The sequence below is a fragment of the Equus asinus genome, unplaced genomic scaffold (genome assembly GCF_041296235.1).
Source record: "Equus asinus isolate D_3611 breed Donkey unplaced genomic scaffold, EquAss-T2T_v2 contig_254, whole genome shotgun sequence".
NCBI classification, from domain to species: domain Eukaryota; kingdom Metazoa; phylum Chordata; class Mammalia; order Perissodactyla; family Equidae; genus Equus; species Equus asinus.
The window spans coordinates 1-12,500 of NW_027224910.1; the positions used below are offsets into that span (position 1 = coordinate 1).

A 12,500-nucleotide genomic window follows, 5' to 3' on the forward strand; every position below is an offset into this window, starting at 1 on the left:
AGGAAGATGGGCAAGAGAGGCTAGCTCAGGTGGCAATCGTTAAGCAAAAACAAAACCCAAAGGCGTGGAGACCTGGGGAAAAAGCAACCCTGAAATATCTACCCTCTGAAACTGAGGAAGATGGGCAAGAGAGGCTGGCTTCAGGTGGCAATCTTTAAGCAAAAGAAACACACAAGGGCGTGGGGAGCTGGGGAAAAGGCAACACTGAGAAATCCACCCTCTGAAACGGACGAAGATGGGCAACAGAGGCTAGCTCAGGTGGCAATCGTTAAGCAAAAGAAACACACAAGGGCGTGGAGGCCTGGGGAAAAAGCAACACGGAGAAATCCACCCTCTGAAACTGAGGGACATGGGCAAAAGAAGCTAGCTCAGGTTGCAACCTTTAAGCAGAAAAAAAACACAAGGGCGTGCAGACCTGGCAAAAAAGCCACAGTGAGAAATCTACCCTCTGAAACCGACGAAGATGGACAACAGAGGCTAGCTCAGGTGGCAATTTTTAAGGAAAAATAAAAGGAAGTGCGTGGAGACCTGGGGAAAAAGCAACACGGAGAAATCTACCCTCTAGAACTGAGAAAGAAGCGCAACAGAGGCTAGCTCAGGTGGCAATCTTTAAGCAAAAAAAATAAGATAAAAAAATACAATGGCGAGGAGACCCGGTGAAAAAGCAACCCTGAAAAAGGTACCCTCTGAAACTGAGGAAGCAGGGCAACAGTGCCTAGCTCAGGTGACAATCTTTAAGCAAAAGAAACACACAAGGGCGTGGGGAGCTGGCGAAAAGGCAACACTGAGAAATCCACCCTCTGAAACGGACGAAGATGGGCAACAGAGGCTACCTCAGGTGGCAATCGTTAAGCCAAAGAAACACACAAGGGTGTGGAGACCTGGGGAAAAAGCAACACGGAGAAATCCACCCTCTGAAACTGAGGAACATGGGCAAAAGAAGCTAGCTCAGGTTGCAGCCTTCAAGCAGAAAAAAAAAAGACGCAAGGGCGTGGAGAGCTGGCGAAAAAGCAACACTGAGAAATCTACCCTCTGAAACCGAAGAAGATGGGCAACAGAGGCTAGCTCAGGTGGCAATCTTTAAGCAAAAAAAAAAAAATAAAAAAATACAATGGCGAGGAGACCCGGTCAAAAAGCAACCCTGAAAAAGGTACCCTCTGAAACTGAGGAAGCAGCGCAACAGTGCCTAGCTCAGGTGACAATCTTTAAGCAAAAAAAAAAAACAAAAAACAAAAAACAAAAAACAAAACCCACAATGGAGTGGAGACCCGGGGGAAATCAACACTGAAAAATACAAAAAGAATGGAAGACCAATAGACAGAGCAGGCACTTTCACCTGGGGTGGAGGAGGTATGCATGGATGACCGATAAGCGCATGAAAAGATGTGAGCTGTTCCCTGGAAAAGCAAGTGAGAAAATTAGAGGGAGACATTGTGGGGACACATGGGTGAGACTGCCTTCTTCCAAATACCGGAACAGGATCAAACTGCTAGTCAGGTCGCGGAGAAGCCAAGTCAGTCACTCACGCCTCACTGGTGGTGAAGGGAAACGGTATGGCCTCTGTGAAAAAGGGCGTGGCGGGTTCCAAAACTGACACGCCGCGGAAACAACCACCGAAAGTGGCAACCTACATAAGCCTTTGGTGTATCTTGCCTCCTAAGAGCGTCTGTATGTAGCTGGAGCCTTGGGTCGTTAAGGCTTCCACAGTGATCTGTGGTGGGTGGGTGGGGGGGGGGGGGGGCCTTGGGCCTTGGGGGTCTCCGCTGGACCTCCAGGAAGTCAGCTTTTGTGGAGTCCCGTGAGTCCTTCCAGGGAGGGAGGCATCCAACCCGAGGGTGGTCTGGAGGGCACCACTCCCACCACTCCCGGGGGCTGGGGCGGGGGGCGGGGTGGGGGCTGCGGCCACGTTCCTGTTCATTCACACAGAATCCGGGGCATGAATGTTCTTAGCAGCTCTGTTCCACACAGCCCCACACTGGAAACCACACAGACGTCCTGCGAGTCCCATCCCTTGCTCATGTCGCCGGGGCTCCGGAGGAGGGCCACTCTGTAAAAGCGGCCGCCAGATGGCGCCCAACGACCGGCGCGGAGGGGTCAGCGGGAGGGAACCGGGTCACCAGCCAGCGAGAGTGCACAGCCTGAGCCCACCGCCGGGTCAGGTCTCTCTCTGTCTCTGTCTCTGTCTCTGTCTCTGTCTCTCTCTGTCTCTGTCTCTGTCTCTGTCTCTCTCTGTCTCTCTCTCTCTCTCTCTTTCTCTCTGGGCCCGCTTGGGGCGGGCGGGAGGTCACCACGTGAGGCCCCAGGGTGTCCACCTCGGAGCTCCCAGGCAGCACAGGGCAACCCTGGGCGCAGAAGGAGGTGTTGGAAAATCGGCGGGGAGGGGGGTGGGGTGGGTGGGCTTGCCAGGAAGGGGACAGACTCCCCACGTGACTTCTGGGCCGGGCCGGGCGCGGGGCTGCCGGCTGGCTGACGCGGACAGAGGTGGAAAAGTCCCCGGAGATGCCACGGGGCAGGCCGGGGCTGCCGGCCCCCGCTTCCCGGAGCGGCCCGAGCACTTCCCGGGCTCCCGGGAGGACTTAGAAAATCACGGCGGGGTGGGGGGTGGGGGTCGCTGTCAAACCGAAACCATGCACGTCATCAGAGAAGGACCGTGACGACGGAGGAATTGTCCGCAGTCTGTCAGGAATTGTGTGCAGCCTGTCACTTCCGGCCCAGAGGGTCTCTCTAAGGCAGACGGACAGACAGAGCCCACAAGTCGTAGAGGAAAGGACCGAGCCGCTTGGCCGCGGAAAAGTTTACAACACAAAACAGGTCTCCCTCCGCACGGGGCCACAGCAAAGCCCAAAGACGACACACGGGGGGGAGCATGGGTGCAGATGCACGTGTGGTGATAAGAATATGGATTTCAGCAGGGCTTCCCGTCCTCATCAACAAGCAGAAGCACCCAAATGGTGGGGGTTGGGGGGCAGAGACCTCACAGCCATTCCCTCCACAAATCGAGTTCCCCGGGACATCCTCACAGCGCCGTGCTGTGAGTGTGTGTGGGTGTTTAAAATGGAGTAAATGTGGACGTGGAACTGCTCCGTGAAACCAAAATAACAACAGTCGTAGATCTTCTTTGGTCATTTAGAAAATTCTTTTTTTTTTTTTTTCCCCAGCGGTGCACGTATTTCCCTTCCAAAAAAGAAGAACGGGAAAGGAGATGTTAAAGGCAAGCAGAGAGAGGAAAACTGTTGCAAAACAAAAGCTGAGCTCCCGTCCGAGGGAGGCCTCCTCCATTGGAGGCCTAGGAAATCATTCTGACAAAATGGAGGATCTCTGTCTTTGGTGTCGATTCCCTCAGAGGTCAAGAGAAACCTTTTCCAATGTCTTTATCAGGAGGAGACTAGAAGTTAGAGAAAAGTATCCTTTCGGGAGTGAGAAAAACAAATTCTGATTTTGCATCAGCTTCCCTCCGATCTTGAAACTCATTGACTTGATTCCATTCTGTCGACGGAAATAATCCGGAACCAATCTATCCGTGAAAATCGGGGTGCGTTTATTCTGAGCTAAAATGTGAGGACTGTGGCCCGGGGCCTTTCTTCCCGAAGGAAGAGAGGGTGCCCGGGAAGTGGGGTGTACAGAGTGCTTCTAGACCCCCAGAGAGGACGTTTCACATAGGATCGAAAGGTCCCTTGGATGATAGTCGCGAGACTGCTCTGTCGGCACAGCGATCGACAGACACTGCTGGGTGGCAGGTCTGTTGTCTGGGCCTGGGTGGTCACAGGGGAGCCGGATGGTCAAAGGTGAGCGCAACCATCCGCTCCTAGCCTAAGGAAAGATGCCTCTCCTTAAGGAAAGGCCCGAGCACGGGGAAGCTGCTCCTTTCCCTTAAGGGCATTGGTTCTTGCCGTAGGAAATGTGTAAAGCGGATCTAGGATGCGATGCGTGCTCGACGGCCACGTCAGGCCCTTTTCGAAAAACACTGTCAGGCCGAATTAGGCCGACACCCAATGGCTTCCTCATAGACTCCCATAGATCCTATCGCTCGCCATTTCTATCTGTCCACTCGTTCCAATTTTAGGCCACTTGACCACGAACAGGCCTTTTTCTCAGATTATTTTCCCCATGAAACTTTGATCACCTTTTCACAGACAAAACGATCTTTACTTTTTAGGCCCTCTTGCCTGAAGGCAGCCATCTCACTTTCCTTGAACACAAAGATGTTTCCCATATTCACTTTTAGTGGCTTTTTGTTTTGTTTTGTTTTGTTTTGTTTTGAGGACGATGAGCCCTGAGCTAACTGCTGCCAATCCTCCTCTTTTTGCCGAGGAAGGCTGGCCCTGAGCTAACCTCCGTGCCCATCTTCCTCTATTTCATATGTGGGACGCCTACCACCACGTGGCTCGCCCAGCGGTGCCACGTCCACCCCCGGGATCCGAACTGGCAAACCCCGGGCCGGCGAAGCGGAACAGGCACACTTAACCAGCGCGCCACCGGGCCGGCCTAGTGGCTTTCATCGCATTTGTTAAGTAGATTTTTTAACCCTCACGAACCTTAATTTTGGTGAAAACTAAGAAGCCAGCAATTAGGAACTGTCCTTCCCATGAGCATTCCGTCGCTTGGCCAATTTCTAAACACTTGGCCACTTTTAGAAACATGGGATTTCATAGGTTTATCTTTTCCTTCGCTTTATTTGATTTCATCTCACTTTAGTTTTTGGGTGAGGAAGATCGGCCCTCACAGAGCTAACGCCTGTTGCCAATCTTCCGTTTCTGTTTTTTTTTCCCCCCTCCCGATTTTTCTCCCCCAATCCCCCCCATGACATAGTTGTCTATCTTAGTTGAGGGCCCTTCCAGTTGTGGCATGTGGGACGCCGCCTCCACACGGCCCGACGAGCGGTGCCGTGTCCGTGCCGTGCCCGGGATCTGAACCGGCAAAACCCTGGGCCGCCGAAGGGGAGCTTGTGAACTTAACCACTCGGCCACGGGGCCGCCCCCGTCCGTGGACTTTTTTATCACCTGATTTCACCTCGCAAAACTTCAAAGCTTCAAGTTATCAGAGAGGTTTGGGAAGTTGTTTTTATTTATTTAATTAATTTATTTTTCGAGGAAGACGAGCCCCGAGCTGACACCTGCTGCCAATTCTCCTCTTTTTGCCCCGGGAGAGTGGTCCCGAGCTAACATCCGTGCCCATCCCCCTCCCCTTGATAGGCGGGACGCTGACCACAGCGTGGCTCGCCAAGCGGCGCCACGTCCGCACCCCGGATCCGAACCTGCGAACCCCTGGCTGACAAAACGGAACGTGCGAACTTAACCGCTGTGCCGCCGGGCTGGCCCTTCGGGAAGTTATTTTCAGGACACGGGCCATAAACTAGAATCACCGCTACAGGTTTATCGGAGCGACATCAGCGTTCGTGGTGGATTGAGTCGTCCCCTCTGTCTCTCCCCTCCAGGGCACAACCAAAGGGACGTCTATCGACCCACCCACCAAGGATTCCCCCCCCTCCCCCCGCACGGCACAGCAGGATGCCTGAGAGATCCACGCAGCCCTACAGCGGCAAGTCACATTCGCACAGTCAAAATTCAATGGCAGAGACAAAACGTTAAGGTCAGTGAGAGGGAAGAGAATAACCGGCCCAGGAGCAACGGTGTGAAGAACACGGAGAAGACGGGTCCTAGACGCCGGGGTCCCCGGAGCAGCGATTTCATCAGAGGCCCGCAAACGTCCACGATCTCCACACCACGTTTATGGCCGACTGCGTGCGTGGGTCCTTTGGAATCGACCAGGCTACCGTCCGGGCCACTTTGGGACATCGTGTCCAGCTGCCCCGAGCGGTGGAGCTGTCGTTCAAGTGTAAGATGGGGCCCGTCCGGGGAGAGAATGGGGACGGGGAAAGGGAGGCCGCGGGAAGTCACAGAGTCTGAGGTGTTCGGGGGAGACTGACTCTTCTGAAGTGGAGGTGGTAGAAGGAGAGCAGCAGGATTTTTGGATTTTTGTTCCCTCTGTTAGGTATCTGGGTCCGGAGGAGAGTGGGGCGGGGGGGGGGGGGGCGGGTGGTGGTGGTGGTGGTGGGTGTGAGGCTGAGGCGGGGCTGGTGTTTCCTTTCCGAGTCAGGTGGAAGAGCTCCTCCAGTGGAGGTTTTTAGACAAGGGGTCTGGTCTGGCAGGATGGGAGGTTGCGGGTTGAGCCACAGGGGAATCTGTCGTAGCTCAGACTCGGGCCTTTGAAGAAATAGACAGAGAGAGGAGTTTTGCTCTGTCTGTCACCGCAGCCGGCACCTCAGGAGCAACAACAGGAGGCTTCCCGAATGAGTGAAGGGGCAGGAGCCAGCGTGCCCCGTGCCTCTCTCAGCCCTGCGCCGGCAGGGAAGGAAGCAGGCAGGCAGGCCTCAGGGCTACTCCCGTCCTACTGCCCGGTGGTCCCTGTCCCGGCCCCGCCCCCACTCTCCCCCTGACCCTCACCGCTCCCCAGCCCTCTTCTCAGCCAGAGAGGCGATGGGGGGGGGGCGGTGCGGTCCCAGAACAAGTTTCCTCTCATCCGCCATCATCTTGCCACCCTGACGACTTGGCCTGAGATCCGGCCTAGGCTGTACCCTGAGATCCGGCCTAGGCTGTACCCGTGTGTGGTTTTCCTGTGGACAAGGGGGCCGGTTCACCATTTCGGAAGAAACCCCTAGCCTTCCACTGCCGAGTCGCCAGCCTGGGAGGGGGGAGGGGGGAGGGGGGAGGGGAGGTCAGGCCCATTCATTCCGATGGGCCTGGCGTCAGGGCTTCATTCAAGTGCAGGAAGCTCTCTCCCATGGCCTCGGGCTTTTTTCCATTGAACGGCTTTCTTCAATTCCCCCACCCTTAGGCCGCAGTCCACCAAGGGCCGGGAGGCAGGGAGGGAAGATGTTGGGGCAGGGTGGCTGTCTGAGAAACTCGCCTCATCTGGGGCAGAAAGAGTGCCCCCCTCCTTTCTCTAACCCTACTAGACTGCTTGAGGATCACGGACGGTTTGGCTCATCGATGAGCCCTGCGTTATGGGCCCGGCAAGCAAACTCCTAACGGGCAACCCGCCGCTCTAGGCGTGTGTGGGTTTTTTGATCTTTCACCTTCAAGTTCGCACGACATCGGTCCGTGTCCCCCGCCCCGGCTTCCCATGGGAAATCCTCCGTCTCTTTCCACAGACTCACTGGCGACTTCACACAGTGCCTGCCTCCTCCTCCTTAGGAAGGAAGGAAGGAAGGAAGGAAGGAAGGAAGGAAGGAAGGAAGGAAGGAAGGGAGGGAGGGAGGGGCTGACCCCGTGGCCGAGCGGTTGAGTTTGCACGCTCCGCTTCAGCGGCCCGGGGCTTGGAAGGTTCGGATCCTGGGCTCGGACACGGCACCGCTCATCAAACCACGCTGAGGTGGCGTCCCACACGGCAGAACCAGAGGGACCCTCAAAGAGAATATAGAACTAGGTACTGGGGTGCTCTGGGGAGAAGAAGAAGAAGGAGGAGGAATAAAAAGAAAAGAAAAGATTGGCAATGAGCTCGGGTGCCAGTCTTTAAAAAAAAAAAAAAAAAAGAGGAAGAAAGATGGACAAACAGGAACGAATCCCACTGACGGCACCTCCAAATGGTGGGGGGCAGGGGGGTGGGGGGGGTGGGGAGTGGCATCATCGGGCCAAGGGTGACTCTAAGCGTGATCCCGCGGTTGTGTTATTTGACATTTTATCGAATCGATTTATTATTTTATTTTTGAGGAAGATGAGCCCTGAGCGAACATCTGCCACCAATCCTCCTCTGTCGGCCGAGGAAGACTGGCCCTGAGCTGACATCCGTGCCCATCCCCCTCTACTTTCCAGGTGGGACGCCTGCCACAGCGTGGCTCGCCAAGCGGTGCCGGGTCCTGCGCCCGGGATCCGGACCGGCGAACCCGGGGCCGGCGGAGCAGAACGTGCGAACTTCACCGCCGCGCCACCGGGCCGGCCCCCGGAGTTGTTTTGAAAATCCAGTAAGGGGCTGGCCCCGTGGCCGAGTGGTTAAGTTCGCGCGCTCCGCTGCAGGCAGCCCAGTGTTTCATCGGTTCGTTCGGATCCCGGGCGCGGACACGGCACTGCTCATCAAACCACGCTGAGGCGGCGTCCCACATACCACCGCTAGAAGGACCCACCGCGAAGAACACACAACTACGTACCGGGGGGCTTTGGGGAGAAAAAGGAAAGACAAAAAATAAAATCTTCCAAACTCCAATAAAACTTTGAGTGAAGACGACGAGGAGGATGCGAAACGTATCTCACGCCTCCGAGCCGAGCCGTCCGTTTAGGTTTAGGAAGGGGGACGAGGACCCTTTGTAAGCGACATCCCTTTTTAAGCACCATTCTAAACCACAGAACAGAACTCCCTCTCCTCGACCCGGAGCGAGGAGGTTCCTGGGTGTGTCAGAGAGGGTCACGTCCTCTGCAGCACGAACGAACCGCCAGGGTTCGGCCACGGGAAAGAATTTCTTCCTCTCCAGGGGGACTAAAAGTCACCGACGGCAGCGGGCGTAGGTGCTATCCTTCCCGTCCAGGAAAGGCAGGGAGAACTTCAGCCGTGAAGAGAAGGAGGTCTTCCTCACTCCCCGTTTTGGGAGGGCCCCTTTGGCAGGGGAGTTTTGTCTCCTGATTTCAAGTCAGGAAGAAAAGGGAGAGAGAGAGAGAGAGAGAGTGTGTGTCCTTCTCGTGCCAGGTCGGTCTGAGGGGGACCTCCTCTGGTTTCCTCCCTTCCCAGGGAACGCCGTTCGCTCCTTCTTCTAGAAAAAGCTCCCAAAGCACCACCGCCCAGGATGGTCGACCTACGCCCATCGTCCCTCCTTTCCCAATCATTTCTACCGCGACAGAGGGACAGAGGCCCCTGCCCCATCCCCATCCCCACCCCCACCCCCATCGCCTGCCTCCTTGATGGCCAAAGGAGCTGCCTCTGAGAATGGAACGGGGCTTGGAAACCTTCTAGAGGGGTGACTCTCACCTGCCTGCCTGCTGGGAAAAGCACCACGCTGTCCATCGGACTGCTCTTTTGGGCAAACGTAGGCGTGCCACATAGCGATCGACAGCTATGGCGGGGGGGGGGGGGGGGGGGGGCGGGGTGGCGTGGTGGTGCCCAGGATCCACGACACGTGACGGCTGCGGAGCACGACAGCCCTAAGACCTTGAGGGAGACGGGGTGGCGCGTGAATCCTTTCGGAACGAGAACGACAGGAAACGCTGACGGGGACGTGTTCTCCTCTCGAGAACACACCAACGCCTCGCACGGTGTCTGACCCGGGGTGCCTCTGACTTTTGTCATCAGAGACGATCCTCTCGACCGCCCCTCACGCTTTGGGGAAAAGGGGAGAGGGACTCGGTAGCACGGGAAAAGCCATCCATCCGCCCTTCCTTTCCGTCTTCACGGCTCCTTCTCGTGGAAAACGAGGAAGCCGTCCAGAGGAACGGAACACTGACCCGGGCCAAAGCGTGGCCCAGCCTGAGCCTCCAAAACCTTCTGCTAAGTGAGAGGTGCCAGACATCCAAGGCGACCTACGTTGCGATTCCACACAGAGGAGAGAGCTAGAACGGTCCAACCCTAGAGGGCGACAGCAGATGGCGGCGGCGGCGGCGGCGGCGGCAGCGGTGGTGGTGATCGTGGTGGGGCAGATCCGGGAGTGGGGCCGTTTTTTCTTTCGGGGGGAGGGGATGGAAACGGAAACCTTCTGGAAATAGATAGCCATGACGGATGCGCCACCTTGGGGAGAGAGACTCCCGAAGGCCACTGGCTTGTGCCCCGTGGAAAGGATGGATTCGGTGGGATGGGAATTCTACCTCCGTGTAGAGCGTGTGGTAAACCACGAGGTAGGTGGGTGGGTGGCCTCCCTGCCTCGCCTCCACCTAGACGTCCACACACAGAGACCGACGAGGGAGGGAGGGAGGGAGGGAGGGAGGGAGGGAGGGAGGGAGAGAGACAAGACTGACAGAGGCCGAGGCCGAGGCCGAGGCAGTGAGCGAGTAAGTGATCGACCCTGGCCATAGGGATTCCTCAGAGGGCGTCTCTTGGCTCCCCAAACGAAGAATGTGTGTGGAGATCGAGAAAGATCACCGACCTAGGAGAACCAGCAAGACTTCCTCACCCGCCAGAGAGCCGCTGGGCCCCTGCCGTCCCTGCCACCGCCACCCCTACCCCTCGCCTTTGGCAGCGACGCCAACGAAAGGCAGGCAGACGAGTGGGAGAGTCGTGTGGTGGTGTCCCCCAAGGAAGGTGGGTCCATGCCGACGAGCGGTCGTCGGCGTGTGGAAAAGCCAGAGGCGGGCTGACTAGAAGGAGGGCGTCCTGGAGGAAGGGGCCAGGGTGTGAGGGAGAGAGGCCTGTTCCTCTTCCCCTGTCGGTCCCAAGTCAGGGGCCCAAAGGAGGAAAGCTGTCCGTTCCTTTCCGACTCGGACGGTTCGGGCGGAACCGACCGATCCCCGCGGCGGCGCAGTCGGGGCTTTCTGGACCAGAACCCCTCTCTCTGTCGCCTTTCGACCACACGCACGCTTTAGAGGCCAAGGGAAAATGGATCGGGTCTCTCTGTCTCTCTCCCTAGAAAACAAGGGGCCGGGGGCCGAGCCCGTGGACGAACGGTCAAGTAGCGCCCCCCACCCCGGCCCCCGGCTTCGACGGCCCAGGTTTTCACCGGTTCGGATCCTGGGCGCAGCCCCAGACCCAGCATCGCCCTTCAAGCCACGCCGAGGCGGCGTCCCACATAGCAGAAACGCGAAAGACCTACCACTGGAACCTACAACTATGGACGGGACGGGACGGGACGGGGCGGGGCGGGGCGGGGCGGGGCGGGGGTGGGGGGGGCGGCTTTGGGGAGCAGGAAGAAAGAAAAAATAAAAGAAACACAAGGACGGTCATCGCGATAGTTCTTTCCACTTCCATCCATATGTTAACAGGACCCAAGTTTCCCGACCTCCATTTGGATGTATGTTAACTAAATGGAGAAGCTATTCAAAGGACTCCTCTAAAGAAGTCCACGTTCTTCTTTCTAAATGATAATGAAAATCATTGTCACCACCGCTCTTCCGACCCTCCATGTCCAGACGGCCTCCCGCCCCTCCCCATCCCCAACTCCCGCCCCGCCCCGCGCCGACCCCCGACCCCGGCATTCTCCACGCCCACCTTTCCCTCTCCACTCCTACCCCCCCCCGTCCCCCGCCGCCCGGGACACCGCACCCCGCGCCCCCCCCCCCCCCCCCAATCCAGGCCGGGCCACCTGGTCGACCTCCTCGAACACTATATAAGAGGATGCCGGGCAGCAGGTGGCGCCCGACAAGCGGCCTCCTCACCGGCCGGACGGATCAGCCTCGCGGGGGCGGGCGATGGGGAGGCGTTCGTCCAGGTCAGGTCAGGTCGGGGGAGGGAGGATGGCGCGCCGGCCGGCCTGGTGCGTGGCCTGGTCCCGATCCACCCCGCGTCTCGTTTCTCGGGCCGGGACGAGTACAGGCGGGGAGGCCGACTCGGTCACGGAAAGCGGCCTTGGGGAGGTTTTGGCGAACGTCCCTGTCCCGGGGCCGTCTGCCGACTAGGGGACGGAGTCCTCCTCCATGCTCCTTCTCGCCCCCAGTCGGGCGGGTTGTGGGTCGCGCGGTCGACTTGGCCATTTCCCCGGAGGCATCCTGCCTGCCGGGGCTCCCTCCCTCGGGCCGGTGCGAGCGGTCCTCGGGCGGCCCGGGAATTTGGGCCGCAGCGAACGAACGAACGAAGCCCGTCCCTCCTGCGTCGGCACCGATGAGACACAGCCCTGGTGGATGGAGCCGCTTTCCTCGGGTTTCCTTTTGCTTTCGGCCGCTGCTGCCACCAAACCTCCCTAAACGATAGGAATGAAAACGGGAACCGTTGGCATAATAAAAGCGTTTTGGTTGGCGTGTTTCTTGGCTTTTGGGGACTCGAGAGGTATGATGGATGATCTCCGATTGACGTTGGGAAGGTCTATTTCATCCCAGTCGCACGAACCCCGAAAACGTGGCGGCTGGACGAGGGAGGGAGGGAGGGAGGGAGGGAGGGAGGGAGGGAGGGAGGCCAACCACGGGATTTCCGCACGACCAGCTGATGGACACGAGCGCCCCGTGAGCCGGGCGGAGGGCAGCCGCCCGGGTCTCGCAGCTACGTGCCCGCGGAACCCTCGGGACTGCGAGAAGCCGGAGCGACCCGCAGCCATGTGGCGCTCGGCGCGGACATCTGGTCGACCCGCGCGCCACGGGACCCGGGGCCCGAGTCCGGGCCGGGCCGCCGGTCGACCCGGCAGGGCGGCTGCCCCGGGGGCCTCGCGGCTGCTCGTCCGCAGCCTCCAGGGAGCCCTCGGGGCTCCGAGAAGGCCGAGCGCCCCGCGGCCCCACGGCCCCGCGGCGCTCGGTGCGGACATCTGGTCGACCCGCCCCCCCCCCCCCCCCCGAGACACGGGGGTCGGGTCGCCGGTCGACCCGGCAGGGCGGCGGCCACGGCGGCCTCGCCGCTGCTCGTCCGCCGGGTCGCCGGAGCCCTCGAGCCTCCGAGAAGGC

General features: G+C 58.6%; 1 long non-coding RNA gene across 1 annotated transcript; it reads left to right on the forward strand.

The window, feature by feature from the left end:
• The first annotated feature begins 3,397 nt into the window (after positions 1–3,397).
• Positions 3,398–8,197, forward strand: LOC139043475 (uncharacterized). The gene is made up of 3 exons (XR_011500566.1): positions 3,398–3,532; positions 5,435–5,835; positions 7,710–8,197. It is a non-coding gene; the product is annotated as an uncharacterized lncRNA (long non-coding RNA).
• The last annotated feature ends 4,303 nt before the right edge of the window (positions 8,198–12,500 follow it).